A 12384-nucleotide genomic window follows, 5' to 3' on the forward strand; every position below is an offset into this window, starting at 1 on the left:
AAGACGTGGAGGAGGATCTTTGTAAGTGCTTATGGAAACTCTTCGTTGATGAATCCTCAAATCAGATGGGTGCAGGCATTGGGATCAAGCTGCAGACGCCAGAAGGTACAGCCTTAAGCCATGCGCTCCGGCTTGAGTTCGCAGCCACGAACAATGAGGCAGAATATGAAGCGTTGCTGGTAGGAATAAAGCTTGCCAAAGAACTTAAGGTCAGGAATTTGAATGTTTTCAGTGACTCACAGTTAGCCATTTGGTAGGTGAGGGGTGAGTATGAAACCAAGGATGAAACGATGGATGCATATCGTTCTGCTGTTATGCGGGAAGCACAGAACTTTGAAAAAATTGAATTCATTCAAATTCCGAGGGAGTGTAATGGAGATGCCGACAAGCTAGCATGTAGCGCCTCGGGTTCTGGAGAAACATTGGCAAGGGTGGTTCCAGTGGGAATATTAAACCAGCCATCCATTTTTGAAGAGCCTTCAGGCTCAGATCCTTGGCAAGTGAATGTTATTCCATATGAGCCAAGTTGGATTGATCCGATCATAACTTACATCCGAGATGGTACTCTGCCTGAACAAAGAAATGAGGCTAGGAAAATCAAAGCGAATGCTGCAAAGTACGCTATTGTGCATAACCAGTTATACAGAAGATCCTTTTCTGGACCGTACTTAAAGTGCGTTACCCCCACAGAGGCTCGGCAAATATTACGAGCTATTCATAAAGGTGTATGTGGAAACCACTCAGGGGGGAGATCATTAGCACACAAAGCAATGGCTCAAGGGTACTTCTGGCCAAACATATCGCGAGATTCGGAAGAATTGTCCAGAAGGTGCGATAAGTGCCAAAGGTTTGGACCACTGATTCACCAACCGCCTGAAGACTTGCATGTAATGGCCACACCATGGCCTTTCGCGCAATGGGGGATGGATGTAGTTGGTCCTCTACCAACTGCCAGAGCTCGGAACAAGTATGTGTTGCTGGCTACAGACTACTTTACTAAGTGGGTGGAAGCAGAGCCGTACCTGAGCGTTACTCAAACTCATGTGAGACGATTCATTTGGAGTAATATTATTTGCCGGTTTGGTGTTCCGAGGTCAATCGTCATGGATAATGGTACCAACCTTGACAGTAAGCAGGTAAGAGAGCTATTGGAGGAGTATGGAATTAATCAGAAGCTGGCAGCGGTAAGTCACCCCCAGGCCAATGGACAAGCGGAAATTACAAATAGAACAATCTTTACTTGTATCAAGAAGAAACTAAAAGAAAGGAAAGAAAGGTGGTTAGATGAACTGCCGAACGTCCTATGGGCCTACAGAATGACCCCAAGAAGACCGATCGAAGAAAGTCCATTCACCATGGCGTATGGAACTGAGGCAATTATACCGGTCGAGCACTTAGTTCCAACTGTTCGAAGCTTGGCCTGGAGCCATGAGCATAATGACAATATGCTAAGGTTTAACCTCGATTTGCTGGAAGAAAAAAGAGACGCAGCAGCGGTAAGGCTCGCCTCTTACCAGCAGACACTTGCGAACAGCCATAACAGGAGAGTAAAGCACAGAGACTTTAGGCCAGGTGACCTGGTTCTGAAAAAGAAGGTGGGGATAGTCAAAAAGATAATGCCACCATGGGAAGGCCCATACAGAATTGCAAAGGCCATAGGAAAAGGCGCATATACCTTAGAAACCATGGCCGGAAGGCTGGTTAACAGGCTTTGGAATGCTACTTCTCTAAAGAGGTATTATCAATAAAAGGTTGAGATTCAGTACCGAATTCTGTTTATTTTAAATTGAAAACAGTTGAATATATGAGTTTCTGAGATTTATAAAGATTGCACTCCTCTTTAAAATCCTAAGCAAAGTAAGTGGCAGCTGGCACTATGAGCCGAACGCCAAACACTTGCTAAGAAAAATAAAATGCCAAGTGGCAAGAGGCATTCCAGCCGAGCGCCAGGCACCTAAGCAAAGTAAGTGGCAGCTGGCACTATGAGCCGAACGCCAAACACTTGCTAAGAAAAATAAAAGGCCAAGTGGCAAGAGGCATTCCAGCCGAGCACCGGGCACTTAAGCAAAGTAAGTGGCAGCTGGCACTATGAGCCAAACGCCAAACACTTGTTAAGAAAAGTAAAAGGCCAAGTGGCAAGAGGCATTCCAGCCGAGCGCTAGGCACTTAAGCAAAGTGAGTGGCAGCTGGCATTATGAGCCGAACGCCAAACACTTATTAAGAAAAATAAAAGGCCAAGTGGCAAGTGGCATTCCAGCAGAGTGCAAGGCACTTAAGCAAAGTAAGTGGCAGCTGGCACTATGAGCCGAACGCCAAACACTTGTAAAAAAAAAAAAAAAAAAAAAAAAAAGAGTTGACACAAAAAATTTGATCAGGAGTGGGCCATCTCATTAAATAAGCTTCAGAAGGTCACAAAAAATGAAGTGTAAAGATGGCACATATGCCAAAGTCAGTACATTTAAACAAAAAAAAAAAGAAAAAAAAAAAAAGAAGAGAGGTCCTAACTAAGAGGCGTTTGCCTCGTCGGCCTCTTGATCATGTTGGGTCACCTCCTCATTGTTGGTGGTGTCGCCATCCTCACGAGGTGGAGAGTCAAGGTGAATGACAGAATCGTTCTGTTGAATCCTACCCTCAGCAGCGTTGGAAGAATCATTCTGCTGAGGGTTATCTTCAGCAGTAACGGCAGATGGAGTCAAAGCGGACACAGGGAGAATGTCTAAAGTCAGAGCGGCAAGAGGAGTAGGAGTGATCCGAGAAGACGCAATCTCCTGACATTCATCAAATATCCCCTCTGCAGTAGTGGAGTCTGGATCGATATAAACACCAGGAGGGTCAATATCCAGATCCTTATTAACATCATCAGGGGTAGAGCCAATCTGACCCTCATCAGGGATGTGATCGGCGTAACCCTCTCAGAACCCCTGAGCATATCTGAGGGCCCCAACTCTAGAGAATCGAGTATGCAAAGCTAGCATACCATCATTTACCCTGCTGATGGTATCAAGTAAAGCGTTGCGCTCGTCCAGGGCCCTCTTCTCAAAGGCCATCCGAGCGGACTGCTCGTCATTCAGAAGGGGAAGCAGTTCTTCCTTCTCGGCCCTAAGGGATTCCCGTTCGGTCTGCCAGATGCTCTTTTCAAGTTGCAGGGCATTCCGCTCATCATGAAGAGAGTCAGTCTCTCTCCTTAGCGAATCCCTCTCTTTTTCAGTTTTACCAAGTTGAACCATCAACCCGGTCTTCTGAGCAGCTAAGTTGTCGTTCTCCTTGTTCGCTGCGCTAAGGCTGTCAGAAAGTGCGCAGACCTTGGCATTCACCTGCTCAACTTGCTTCTGCATAGCCATCATCCCGTACAAGGTCTGTAGAGATATACAGGACAACTGGTTAAGCCGAGCAGATGGTTAGAAGAAAATAAATGGCAAGAGTATGTAAAGATTTATTGACTAAGGGGTAGAAGTTACCTCCATGGCAGACAAGGGGAATCGGCTGAACACCTCCCTCTGAGATAGACCTTTGGCTACCTCGATGTCCTTGGGAGTCCACATACTCCTGTAGTAGGCCATCGCGGTCTGACCATCTTTGAACATTGTCTCGGTCGGCTTCACAGACGATCCGTCTGTTCGGATGAAGCGAGGGCTCCATGGCGCCGTTCCTGAAGCGGAGGCTTGCCCAGAAGGGGTGGGGGGCCTAGCTTGAGGAGGTCTTGCCAGGGAAATCACATTCAGCCCAGAGGGCCTAACCCTCTGAAACAAGGGAACGTCATCCATACTCAGAGCACTGTCAGGTTGATGCCTTTTTCCTCTGGCCTTTTCCCGTGCAGAAGCAGCAGTAGAGCCAGGAGGATTGTTGGTAGAGGGGGCAACGTTCGGGCTGGCAGTCGCCATGTTAGCGACCGAGTCAGCAGCCGTCGCGGATGGATCGGTGGAAGGAGTGGTGTCAGAAAGAGTAGCGGAGGAAGATGCTGAAGCCGGTGAGGAGATTGACGCAGGAATGATAGCAGGCCTGGGGGCAGATTTCTTCCTGTCGAAGGAAGGGATCTGGAGTTGGCTCATTGTCTTGCCGAGGACTGAGATGTCGAGGAGATTATCTGAGGTGAGAAGGTCCGAGCAAGAGGGAACGTTGGTCGGAACGTTGGTCAGAACGTACCGCTTCAAGTAGTTATCCCTATCCCTGCACACACTGTAGCTCAAGTCATCACAAGGAATGCCTAAGGAATAGCACAAGAAAGAACAAAAACGAGGAATGCAAATCTCGCAAGGACAGTCACTCTTATGGTTTTTATATTTCTTGTAAAAAGAGACAGAGCACTCTCCGAAAGCGCTCGGGATAGGGAGACCCTCCGCAGCTGGAGAGAACCAGGCTCCCCTAACCCCGATAATGTTTTTCCTCCAGCCCTTCTCAGATTTGATCTTATCCGTGCAGATAGACCTCTTCTCAATGGGGAAAAAGTGGTAAAACGGTTCGTCAATTCTGATCTTGCTGACCTTGTAACAGAGGAGGAGATCTACGAGGTCCAGATCCAGACCTCTGTCACGAATCAGGAGTAGCATAACGGATAAAATCCTAAGGAAATTGGGGTTTACTTGTAAATGGGAAAGATTTAGCTTGTTAAAAACATAGCAAAAGAAAGGATGTAGAGGAAATCTAAGGAGATTGAGATGGAGGAGTGAAAACAAGGCCTCGCCGGGAAGAAGGCCAGCACCGGTTCTAATATTCACTTCCCGGGGGCAGTTTCTAATTTCTACATCATCAGGAAGTTGAAGTTTCATGCGAAGAACGTCTAGATCTACTGTCATGGTGTGAGTGGATGAGGATTCCGGGGAGAAGAAAGAAGTCTTCCAAAAGAAAAATGCAAATGAAACTAACTTTAGAGAGTGAAAACGGCAGAGAAGTATTGCAAAGCCATTGGAAGGAAGATCTTTCGCAAGAGATCGCCGGAGAGGATTCAAGCAGCAAAAGGTGAGATGGAGACGGTAAAGAGGATCGATGGAGAGTTGATGGAGCTTATAAAGACGAGATAAGCCCGAGAGCCGAGGAGTCAGGAACACGATGGGTTGTCTTTTTGAATCTCGAAGCGCCGACCCTTAGATCTAACCGTCCATTCTCCCACACGATCTCCTCGAGCCGTCAGGTCATCATTAACAGCCTCTAATAATTACCCCCTAATCAATAAGGGGTAATTATGGGGGCAGTTAAGGATGTGGCAAGTGGCATGGGCCGGATATGGATCGCGGAAACAAGATCAGGTCGAATGATTGAAGAAGGATCCATGCCAAAGCACCCTGGAGTGGGCCGAACGTGGGGGGTCCACCGAGGAAGGTCAAGCCCATTACAAGACCCAGCCCAGAAGGAAGAGAACTTTGGGCTATAAGCCCAATGTAATTGGTTAATTGCAAAAGAGGGTCATGGCCTATAAATAGACTATGACGGGTGGAAGCTAGGGAGGGAGAGAGAAAGTAAGGGAGAGAGAGAAAGTAAGAGTGAGAGAGATGAAACAGAATCTTGTATCTTCAATACTCCTCTGCATACACAGCAACAATAGCATTACAAAATGCCTTCAAGCATTTAATGGCAGTGCTCTCGCCGATTTTAATATACGCATCATAGTGATCGGCTGCACAACCATATGCGAGTATATGAACAGCAGTTGTCATCTTCTGTATAGAAGATAACCCCAGACGACCAGTTGCATCCTCTTTTTTTTTGACAAAGTAGTCATCATAAGCTTTGACATCATTAAGGATACGAAGAAAAAGTTCTCGTCGCATCCTGAATCACCTGTGAAAGTACTCCGGTGGATATGTGCAATTCTTCTTGAAGTAGTCTTTCATTAGCTGATAATGGCTTCCCTCTCGGTCACGATGAATGTGCCGCTTCTTTTTACGGACTTGAAATACTTGCTCGACTATCTCTGGCCTCACTAAATTCATAATCTCATAGAATTCGTCTTGATCCTGTTGAATCAACGCCCCAAAAGGATCACCTTGCGAAGAGGATGACGAGGAAGATGAAGAATTAGAGTTTGCTAAAGGAAAAGCTTGTGATGATGAAGCCATTCGAATTTCGAAATTGAAAAAGATGGATGATGATATTTTGCTACAATGGAGAGAGATGATTATAGTGATGATTTTCAAATGAGCAAATGAGTTTCATTATATAAGATGAAAATATAGCCGTTTAAAATTCAAATTTTAAAAATATAGCCGTTACAAATATAGTCGTTAAAAATTCAAATTTTAAAAATATTGCCGATAAAAATTCAAATTTTAAAAATATAGCCGTTACAAATATAGCTGTTAAAAATTCAATTTTTAAAATATAGCCGTTTAGGAAAAGTTAAAAAAATAATAATAATTTTAATTTTTTATTATTATTTTTTTTTTAGAGCGAAAATTCGGAGAGTCTGATGGAGTGCATGTTTTTGGAGAGCGAAAACTACTGACGTGGCTTTTGGAATTGCTGATGTGGCTCTTGGAAAAGCTGATGTGGCGTTTTTAGAGAGCCAAAATTCAGAGAGGCTGGTGCGGATGCTCTAAGATTAATCTTCTTCCGCCAAGAAGGCTAGCCGCCTTACGACAACCAGCCAACCACCTCACAATAACACTAATTGTAAATTTGTAATGACTATTGAGAAATTTGAAGAGATACTTCATGCCACCCGCAAGCTACTTTCATTCAGTCTGGGATGTTGTCCCATATCATTTGACTTGAGGGCTCGTTTGTTTATATGGCTTGTTTATTTCGACGTAAAATATTTTATTAAATATATATATTTTTATTTTTATTTTTTAATACTTGATAAAAATTTAGATCGAAATTGAAATCGAGTCAATATTTTTTTTAAGTAAAATATTTTTTTATTTTTATTTTTTAATACTTGACAAAGGTTTAAATCGAGATTGAGATCGACTCTATTGAGTGGAGTATATAAAATAAATTGTCTAAAATTAATGGGTAAGTTCTTTTGTTGAGTTTTAATTTTTTTTTTTTCCTAAATATTTTAGGACAACCAAATTTCAAAAAATAAAAAATAAAAATAAAAAAAAAATTTTAAAAAAAATTTTAATCCAAACAAATGGAGCCTTAAAGTCCGGCTAGGTTCAATTGGAGCAGATTAATTCTTTATCTCGTTTATGTATGATTATTTGGTATCACAGAAGGGCTCAGATTGTGAATACTCGATAAATAGGAAAATCGCGATTCAAATATGATTTACAAATAGAAATATCAATTTAATAAATCTCTCTCTCTCTCTCTCTCTCTCTCTCTCTCTCTGTGTAAGTTGGAAAAAATTACTATTTCGGTCTCCTTAGATGTCAATTTCGAAAACTTTTGACTCATAAAAATTGTGAGTCAAAATTTTTGAAGTAAACATTTAATATGATATAGAGGTAGTATATAAAGTATATAAAAAGAATAAAATTAAAAATGACCTTAAATAACTAAAATAAAAAAATGGCAGTGAATCAAAAATTTTAACATAAAGAACTAATATGATAGGATTAAAACTATAATAATGTTGCGGTACTCTAGTTAATATTCGAATTTGCGAAATAAGTACACGTAGAGATATTAAGGGTGCTCCCACTAAAAATAATTTAGACGCTCTTACAAAGCTCAACTCTTCTTCCCGTCAAGGGTCGTGAAGCAGATCACTTAAAGCTTCGAAGAACCCCCTCCTTCTCTGCCCTAGCTACTGAATGGGCCTTTTATCCAGTGGCTAATCGGCCACCACCAATGCCTCCAGACTAATTAGAGAGATGAAGGATGGAAGTTCCCTGTACATCGCTGTAGGTTGTTACCGGAATTGCTATGTACATCCACTGCTAACGGATTCGAATTTGTTATCAATGGCTGTTCTAGGGTCTTTTCTTGTTCGTGCAGCTTGTTGTTCTATATATGTCTCTAGATGTTGGGCTAGTTGGGCTCTAACTCGTGGGCTACTTGCCTTATGGATCACACTGTAAATTCTTTATATATTACTACATTTGCTTTACCAATCAAAAAAAAAAAAAAAAAGGGAATTGGCTTAAGTAGGTAAGAACTTAATTCAGACACCTCTTGAAATATCAGGTGTAAGTTTTGAATATTTCTTAGGACAAATAATTTCTTGAGGGACCATAGTATCACGGTTACATCTCAAGCACTTGTCAGTTGTGTGTTTTTCTATTCAATAATTCCTATAATAAAACAAACTAATGACTTAGTCAGACTGCTAAACCTATTGGCCAGTGGATAAGAATTTAATTCAGACGCCTCTTAAAATATCAGGTGTAAGGTTTGAATACTCTTTAGGACAAATAATTTCTTGAGGGACCATAGCATCACAGTTACATCTCAAGCACTTTTCTATTCAATAATTCCTATAATAAAACAAACTAATGACTTAGACTGCTAAACCCATTGGCCAGTGGAATTGGGGCCTTCAAGGCTTCACTCCAACCACACAATTTCCATCCTAAATTAAAATTTTCTTTTTTTATACTTACCTAATTGAGATTGCATTTCTAATTTTTTTTTTTAATAAAAAAATTGTACTATTAACCTACCAATAAGAATTTAATTCAGACATCTCTTAAAATATCAAGTGTAAGATTTGAACATTTCTTAAGGAAAATAATTTCTTGAGGGACCATAGTATCACAGTTACATCTCAAGCACTTTTCTATTCAATAATTCCTATAATAAAACAAACTAATGACTTAGTCAGACTGCTAAACCCATTGGCCAGTTGAATTGGGGTCTTCAAGACTTCACTCCAACCACACAAGTTCCATCCTAAATTAAAATTTTCTTTTTTTCACTTACCTAGTTGAGATTGCATTTCTAATTTTTTTTTTTTAATAAAAAAAATTATACTATTAACCTACCAATAATGTGACATAATATCAACAACTAAAATTTTAATTTTTTCATATGTTTATGCGAACTTTAATGAATTGATTTAAGTGGATAAGAACTTAATTTAGACACCTCTTGAAATATCAGGTGTAAGGTTTGAATACTTCTTGAGGCAAATAATTTCTTGAGGGACCATGGTATCACAGTTACATCTCAAGCACTTTTCTATTCAATAATTTCTATAATCAAACAAACTAATGACTTGGACTGCTAAACCCATTGGCCAATGGAATTGGGGTCTTCAAGACTTCACTCCAGCCACACAAGTTCCATCCTAAATTAAGTTAGATATCTCTTACAATTAATAAACCAATGGAGGCCAGAACCTTGGATAATTCGATGGCTTGACTAGTCCACCAGACTTGTGAACTGTGGGGCTTCAACAAAACACTACCCAGTCAAGGAAAGTTGTGATGAGTTTCCTACTTAGATATTATTTTGGAAAACTCTATAATGCTCGGGTAGCTATGACTTCTCACAAAAGTCGTTTCCAACTTAAATATTATTTTGAAATTTTTTATAATACTCAGGTAGTGATAACTACTCACAAAGTCGTTTCCTACTTGGATATTATTTTGGAAAACTCCATAATACTCGGCTAGTGATAACTACTCACGAAGTCACAGGCTACTAGAAGGCGGATGTGAGACCCACCACAGCCTCTAAGGAATATTGGAGAAGCCGGGTGATGTAGCAGAACTCAATCTATTATTTTTAATTATCACATTAGATATATTAAATTGGATTTAAATTGGGAATTTTTTTTTTCCCAAAAAGCCTAATCCATTCCGTGCTTTTTCAAATTATAAATGCCACTGTCAGGTTGTTTCAACAATAAATCTCTTGAGGGAGGTACACTAATTTTAATTGTTATTCTGAAGTTGTCACTAGTATATTGCTTAGCAAATAGCTTTAGCAAAACATGCAACTGATTTTTCTCAAATTTGATGTAGCTGAGTTAAACATGCAACTGATTTTTCTCAAATTTGATGTAGCTGAGTTTGTATGAAGCTCTCAAATTAATGCAAAGTTTTTAGATTCAATTCCAATCTCGATTAGCCGTATCACCGCAGAACGTCTTGTTCACAAAAAAATGAAGTCCTCAAAAATCGAAAGTAATAGTTTGTCATATTTTTAATTTTCATCAAAGAAAGAAGTTTGTAAAGATCAAAGAAAGGGGTCATATTAGTACTTGAGCTGTTGATACCATGAACAGTACTGGTAGCCTAATAACACATTGTGAAGCCATTTAAGTGCTCTGTTCCCAGTTTGAAGACTTAATTTTGAGAATTTTGTGTCTCCAGTTTGATACTTGCATTCCAAATAAGCAGTGGTGGACCCTATCATTGATCTACTTCTTTCTATTAACAATTGCCATAGAACTATACAAGTCTTTCCCACGAGGCATAAATACACTGTAAAGGAAAATAACTGTGACTACAAGGCATAAATAAACTAAAAATTAACTCAAACACAAAACATCACGCTGTAAACTTTAATTTATTCGTGTTAAGCCATTAATCACAAATTTACATGAATCCCATAATCTCAGAACTTCATGATTTTCACATATCTATAATGTATAAATAAATATAGTTAGATATAAATACCTTGAATCATGATAGCAAACCTTGTTGAGATCAAGTCCAATGTCAAGATCCTTTAATCACGAACTAATCTGCAACTCTGATCAACAGGCAAAGGTTGAAACTGGTTTCTCTCTCTTGGCCTTTTGCACACATAAAATTTTTACGTGTTGTATCATTAATCGTACATAATTAATGGAGTATATGCACTTTTATAAAGGCAGAGAGAGGACCAGTTTTCCTTTTAGTAATACAATTCTACTTTCCATCAAAGTAAAGAATGAGAAGGAAAACACCTCTCCAATAAGTAATTACCAAAAAGGTAATTATAAGTTGACCAAGAATAAATAATATTAATTGATATTTATTTACTTAGCCACCTAGTAATATGTCACATGTTCAAATCATGTGGGCCACAATTAAATAAATAATTTTACATTCTCCCACTTGGCACATATGATAATTTCTTTAGTGATTTAGTAAAATAGTCATTAGTGTGCACCATAAATCAAATTAAAAGATTAATTTGGTCATCATAAATACCATAATAAACAAACTACCAATGTGAGTCATGGCGGTTGTATGTCCCTAAATGACACAGTCCCTTCCATGTACCACAACACTAGTAACCTATTCAACATAGTCTATAAATGAGAAGTATCAATAAAGATCTAACAATAATGTCTTTTCCAGGACTATTCCTATTACCATTTATTAAAGCAAAACGTACATGTACATTAATTAATAGGAAATATCATAAACACATTTAATTAGTGCAAAATGTCAAATATATATAAGCATTGTTAAGCAATCCACAATTAAAAAATAATCATCATTGACTACATTTAAGACCCATTCTTTCAACATGTTACATAAATGTCTTGGATGGTAGTCCTTCAATAATGGATTTCAATCATAAGTTATGTGCTTATAATTTTAATAAACATTCGTTGTTTCTAAACATCTTCTTTAATGATAAAGTATTTCAACTTTTGAATACCTATCATTTTTCATACAAGAAGATCAACAATTGCAACATAAATTTTCAGCAATCTGGAAATGGTACCCATAACTCCAAGTTCTGAAATAAATTCTGCAAATATAAATTATAACCTCAAAGCATGCTATAAATTAAAAATTCATAATAGACAAAGTAATAATAAATTATTTTGCATTTTTTAATAATATTGTTCCTCCAGCCAAATCTTCTAGAACTCTTTTAATATATGCTTTATGAGACAATTCTAAAAAAAATTCACGTGATCTATTATGAAATATTTCTATTCCTATCACGTAGAATGCCTCATCTATATATTTTATTTCAAAGTTATTAGAGATAACTTTTAGTTTCTTATAATAAACTAAAGTCACTATTACCAAACAAAACATTATCAATATATATAGAATCAGAAATATAAACTTTCTCCCGCTAACCTTATAATATATACACTGATCAACAGTGTTTTACTTAAAACAAAAAGAAATAATAGTATCATTGAACTTAATATACCATTGTTAGGAAGCTTGTTTAAATTCATATATTGGCATCTTAAGTTTACAGACCATAAATTTTTTACCCTCTAATGTGAAGCCTTCAAGTTGTTCCATATGAACTTCCTCTTATAAACTCCTATTCATAAAATTGTATTCACATCCATTTGATATAACTCTAAATCATAATAAGCTACTAATGCCATGATATTTTAAAAGATTCCTTCTTAAATACTAGAGAGAAAGTTTCTTTATAATCTCTTCATTCATGACACTAATCCATTTGGTAAAATCATTACTGTTAATGGCTTGTGAATATGTAACCGGATCCGTATATATCTCACTATATATCAAAATCAGATTCTTGCAGATATATCACATAGTCATCCAGAATAGTAGATCTCATTTC

Source organism: Cornus florida, unplaced genomic scaffold (assembly GCF_030987335.1).
Source record: "Cornus florida cultivar Cherokee Brave unplaced genomic scaffold, ASM3098733v1 CherokeeBrave_3.0.0_Hap2_Chr09, whole genome shotgun sequence".
Lineage (NCBI taxonomy): Eukaryota > Viridiplantae > Streptophyta > Magnoliopsida > Cornales > Cornaceae > Cornus > Cornus florida.